The sequence below is a fragment of the Chiloscyllium plagiosum genome, chromosome 13 (assembly GCF_004010195.1).
Source record: "Chiloscyllium plagiosum isolate BGI_BamShark_2017 chromosome 13, ASM401019v2, whole genome shotgun sequence".
Classification (NCBI taxonomy): domain Eukaryota; kingdom Metazoa; phylum Chordata; class Chondrichthyes; order Orectolobiformes; family Hemiscylliidae; genus Chiloscyllium; species Chiloscyllium plagiosum.
The window spans coordinates 79679770-79685769 of NC_057722.1; the positions used below are offsets into that span (position 1 = coordinate 79679770).

The 6000-nt window shown below is 43.0% G+C and overlaps 1 protein-coding gene across 10 annotated transcripts in view; it reads left to right on the forward strand.

Annotated features, from left to right (window-relative positions):
* The window catches only part of zbtb38 (zinc finger and BTB domain containing 38), a 140693-nt gene that overhangs the window by 37750 nt on the left and 96943 nt on the right, over positions 1-6000 (forward strand). For 3 of the 10 annotated variants that reach the window (XR_006313476.1, XR_006313477.1, XR_006313480.1), the window contains one exon: positions 5406-5740. The exons of the other annotated variants lie outside the window; for them this stretch is intronic. The gene's annotated coding sequence lies outside the window, so the exon portion shown is untranslated. Of the gene's footprint in view, positions 1-5405; positions 5741-6000 lie in introns of those variants that run through there. 10 annotated transcript variants of the gene reach the window in all.

Consider the following 6000-nt stretch of genomic DNA (forward strand, 5'->3'; position numbering starts at 1 on the left):
CCAACTTTGCTGTGTACAAATGCTGCTTCCAATTCTCAGGCTTATTATTCCTGGCAACTTTATAGGTTTTCTTTCTTTAAATTTTATACAATCCTTAACTGGATTTATTAATCTAGGTTGACTGACCTTTTGAGTTTTTGTACATGAGGGAATACATAGTTGCTATAAAATACACAGTTCTTTAAAGACTAACTTGCCTGTGTACAGTCATTTCTTCTATAGCGTGATAGTTATGTTTCTCTGTGACCTTGTACTATACCATAATCACACAATACAAATAACACTTAGTGTTCGTGATGCGATCACACTATAGCCAACACACATTTTAAAAGTTTGCATTTTAGAAATGACGTCCTCGATTCATCAGTGCATTGACTAAACACTGTAAACCCGCGTTTTTATAGTAAAATGACCCAGTACCATCATATCTTTGAATGTGTTTTGACAATCCAACACAACCAATTTGTCCCTCAAGCCTATACAATTTCCTTTGTTCAAAGTTAAACCCTTGGCTTGAGATGGAAATGCCCCACGTTCAAATATGATGGCTTGATTAAATGCAGTCAACACGGCTTTGTGAGGGGCACGTCATGCCTCACAAACCTTATCGAGTTCTTTGAGGGTGTGACTAGAAATGTTGATGAGGGTCGAGCTGTGAATGTGGTGAATATGGACTTCAGCAAGGCACTTGATAAGGTTCCCCATGGTAGGCTCATTCAGAAGGTCAGGAGGAATGGGATACAGGGGAACTTAGCTGTCTGGATACAGAATTGACTGGCCAACAGAAGACAGCGAGTGGTAGTAGAAGGAAAATTCTGGATTAGTGGTGCTGGAAGAGCACAGCAATTCAGGCAGCATCCGAGGAGCAGTAGAAGGAAAATGATGAGTGGTGTTCCACAGGGCTCTGTCCTTGGGCCTCTACTCTTTGTAATTTTTATTAATGACTTGGATGAGGGGATTGAAGAATGGGTCAGCAAGTTTGCAGACGACACAAAGGTTGGAGGTGTCGTTGACAGTATAGAGGGCTATTGTAGGCTGCAGCGGGACAGTGACAGGATGCAGAGTTGGGCTGAGAGGTGGCAGATGGAGTTCAACCTGGATAAATGCGAGGTGATGCATTTTGGAAGGTCGAATTTGAAAGCTGAGTACAGGATTAAGGATAGGATTCTTGGCAGTGTAGAGGAACAGAGGGATCTTGGTGTGCAGGTACATAGATCCCTTAAAATGGTAACCCAAGTGGACAGGGTTGTTATGAGAGCATATGGTGTTTTGGCTTTCATTAACGGGGGATTGAGTTTAAGAGCCATGAGATCTTGTTGCAGCTCTATAAAACTTTGGTTAGACTGCACTTGGAATACTGTGTCCAGTTCTGGTTGCCCTATTATAGGAAAGATGTGGATGCTTTGGAGAGGGTTCAGAGGAGGTTTACCAGGATGCTGTCTGGACTGGAGGGCTTATCTTATGAAGAGAGGTTGACTGAGCTTGGACTTTTTTCATTGGAGAAAAGAAGGAGGAGAGGGGACCTAATTGAGGTATACAGGTTAATGAGAGGCATAGATAGAGTCGATAGCCAGAGACTATTTCCCAGGACAGAAATAGCTAACACGAGGAGTCATAGTTTTAAGCTGGTTGGAGGAAAGTAGAGGGGATGTCAGAGGTGGGTTCTTTACACAGAGAGTTGTGAGAGCATGGAATGCATTGCCAGCAGCAGTTGTGGAGGCAGGGTCATTGGGGACATTTAAGAGACTGCTGGGCATGCATATGGTCACAGAAATTTGAGAGTGCATACATGAGGATCGATGGTCAGCACAACATTGTGGGCTGAAGGGCCTGTTCTGTGCTGTATGTTCTATGTTCTATGTAAATCTATCATGTTATGGTAATTCATCCATAAACTTTTAAAAGATTACTAATTACCCCTCTGTTATATAATACTTACTCTACAATAGCCTGCTCTCTAGTCAGTGTGTCATTTGCGTAGTGGCAATAGAATTTACTATTTGTGGGGGAGGGAATCAACATTCAAGATGTTAGTTAGGGTGCTAGTTAAGCAGCTGCTTTGCCCTGGATGGTGTCGAGCTGCTTGAGTGTTGTTGGAGCTGCACCCAGGTGGGATGTCATGAAGTTGTACAGGACACTGGTGAGGCTACTTTGGGAATACTGTGTCCAATTCTGGTCTCCCTGTTACAGAAGGATGTTATTAAATTGGAAGGAGTTCAGAAAAGATTTACAAAGATGTTTCTGGGATTGGAGAATTTGACTTACAGAGAGAGGCTGGGACTTTTTTCCCTGGAACATAGGAGACTGATGAATGACTTTATAAAGGCTTAAAAAACATGCGAGGCACAGACAAGGTCAATAACCAAGGTCTTTTACCTTGAATAGGAGAGTTCAAAGCTATAGGTGAGAGAAGAAAGACTTGAAAGAGACCTGAGGGGTATTTTTTTCAGAGGGTGGTTCGTATGTGGAATATACTGCCAGCAGAAGTGATAGATGCAAGTCCGGTTGCATTTAAAAGAAATTTGGACGGTTAGATGAATAGGAAAGGTTTAGAGGGATATGGGCCAAATGCAGACAAGTGAGACTGATTTAGTTTGAGAAACTTGGTCAGTATTAATAGTTTGGATCACGTGGTTTGTTTCCAAGCTGTGTGACTTTATGACTCTCTCTCTCTGACTCTGTGGGGAGTATTCCATCACATTTCTGACTTGTGCCTTGTAGATGATGGTCCAGTTGGGAAAAGTTGAGAAGTGAGTTGTTTTCCACAGAATTCCCAGCCTCTCACCTGCGCTTATAGCCACAGTACTATGGCTGATTAATGGTCACTCCAAGGATGTTGGGGAATCCAGCTACTATAATGTAATTGCCAATGGTTGTATCCAGTCTTATTGCAAGTTATTGTAAAGTGTTTGGAAAGGAAGGACTAATTGGGGATAGTCAATTTGGCTTTGTGTGTGGGAAATCATGTCTCACTAACTTGATTAAGTTTTTTGAAAAAGTAACAAAGGGGATTGAGGGCAGAACAGTGGATGTGATCTATATGCACTTCTATAAGATGTTCGACAAGGGGCCTCATGGTAGACTGGTTAGCAAGGTTAGATCACATGAAATATAGAGAGAACTAGCCATTTGGATACAGAACTGGCTCGAAGGTAGACGACAGGCAGGTGATGGAGGGTTGCTTTTCAGACTGGAGGCCTGTGATCAGCAGAGTGCCAATCTTATCAGATCGAATGGATCGGTTGGAGAGACAGTTAGAAGCGATGAGGAATTTGCAACAGCAACAGTATGTGATGGATGGCAGTTATAGGAAGAGGGGAAAGTCTCCGATACAGTCACATAGACGGGTTAAGTCCAGGAAAGGTAAGAGAGGTAGGCGCCTAGTACAGGAGACTTCTGTGGCTATCCCCATTACAAACAGGTACGCTGTTTTGGAAAATGTAGGGGGTGATGAATTCTCAGGGAAATGTAGCACGAACAGCCATGTTTCTGGTATTGAGACTGGCTCTAATGCAACGAGGGGTATGTCGGCTTCCAAGAGATCAATTGTGTTAGGGGATTCTCTAGTCCGACGTACAGACAGATGTTTCTCTGGCCAGCAGAGAAAAAGCAGAATGGTGTGTTGCTTCCCTGGTGCCAGGATCAAGGATGTCTCAGAGAGGGTGCAGAATGTTCTCACGGGGGAGAGGGGCCAGCAAGAGGTCATTGTCCACATTGGAACCAACGACATTGGAAGGGAAAAGGTTGAGACTCTGAAGGGAGATTACAGAGAGTTAGGTAGAAATTTAAAAAGGAGGTCCTCGAGAGTCGTAATATGTGGAATACTCCCGGTGCTATGAGCTAGTGAGGGCAGGAATAGGAGGAGAGAGCAGATGAATGTATGGCTGAGGAGCTGGTGTTTAGGGGAAGGATTCACATTTTTGGATCATTGGAATCTCTTTTGGGGTAGAAGTGACCTGTACAACAAGGACGGATTGCACCTAAATTGGAAGGGGACTAATATACTGGCTAGAACTGCTTGGGAGGATTTAAACTAGTAAGGTGGGGGGTGGGACCCAGGGAGATAGATCAATCTGAGGCGGGTACAGCTGAGAACAGAAGTGAGTCAAACAGTCAGGGCAGGCAGGGACAAGGTAGGACTAATAAATTAAACTGCATTTATTTCAATGCAAGGGGTCTAACAGGGAAGGCAGATGAACTCAGGGCATGGTTAGGAACATGGGACTGGGATATCATAGCAATTACAGAAACGTGGCTCAGGGATGGGCAGGACTAGCAGCTTAATGTTCCAGGATACAAATGCTACAGGAAGGATAGAAAGGGAGGCAAGAGAGGAGGGGGAGTGACGTTCTTGATAAGCTGTGCTGAGTGAGGATATTCCTGGAAATACATCCAGAGACGTTATTTGGGTGGAACTGAGAAATAAGAAGGGGATGATCACCTTATTGGGATTGATTTATAGACCTCCTAATAGTCAGAGGGAAATTGAGAAACAAACTTGTAAGGAGATCTCAGCTATCTGTAAGAATAATAGGGTTGTTGTGGTAGGGGATTTCAATTTTCCAAGCATAGACTGGGACTGCCATAGTGTTAAGGGTTTAGATGGAGAGGAATTTGTTAAGTCTGTACAAGACAATTTTCTGATTCAGTATGTGGATGTACCTACTAGAGAAGGCGCAAAACTTGATCTACTCTTGGGAAATAAGGCAGGGCAGGTGACTGAGGTGTCAGTGGGGGAGCACTTTGGGGCCAGTGACCATAATTCTATTAGATTTAAAAAACTGATGGAAAAGGATAGACCAGGTCTAAAAGTTGAAGTTCTAAATTGGAGAAAGGCCAATTTTGACAGTATTAGGCAAGAAATTCCAAAAGCTGACTTAGGCAGATGTTCGCAGGTAAAAGGACGGCTAGAAAATGGGAAGCCTTCAGGAATGAGATAACGAGAATCCAGAGAAAGTATATTCCTGTTAGGGTGAAAGGGAAGGCTGGTAGATGTAGGGAATGCTGGATGACTAAAGAAATTGAGGGTTTAGTTAAGAAAAAGAAGGAAGCATATGTCAGGTATAGACAGGATAGATCGAGTGAATCCTTAGAAGCGTATAAAGGAAGTAGGAGTATACTTAAAAGGGAAATCAGGAGGGCAAAAAGGGGACATGAGATAGCTTTGGCAAATAGAGTTCAGGAGAATCCAAAGGGTTTTTACAAATACATTAATGACAAAAGGGTAACCAGGGAGAGAATAGGCTGCCTTGCTGATCTTTGAGGGGCCCTATATGCGGAGCCACAGAAAATGGAGGAGATACTAAACGAGTATTTTACATCAGTATTTACTGTGGAAAAGGATATGGAAGATATAGAATGTAGAGAAATAGATGATGACATCTTGCAAAATGTCCTTATTACAGAGGAGGAAGTGCTGGATGTCATGACTCCGAGGTCACCCATAGACTGATTAAAAGGCAGTGGAGAGCAATCGAAGATGATGACGAGGATTCATTGTAATGAATTTAATTTTTGGACATGGTTTTGAACACTGGATCGAAGACTCATTTTCATGTTCATCAAATATTACAATTCTTCATGCAAGTTTTGAAAGCAGTTCATTCACTGGGTGTAACAGTAGAATATATACTTTTCATATTGTATTTTAAACCACCTGTGCTTGTACTCCCATTTTAAATGATATTTTACAACGCCAATAAAAAGTGAAGTATTCAGAGAGTGAGAAACAATGATAGGATTGTACAACTTTCATGATCCATAGGCACCTTGTGGAAATGAAAAGATAGAATCTCTGGAGAAACCTTATCATTATCCTGACTTCTTGCTTGGGTGTAGGCTGACTCTGTATCTATTTCAATCGTGGGCGGCACGGTGGCACAGTGGTTAGCACTGCTGCCTCACAGTGCCAGAGACCCGGTTTCAATTCCCGCCTCAGGCGACTGACTGTGTGGAGTTTGCACGTTCTCCCCGTGTCTGCGTGGGTTTCCTCCGGGTGCT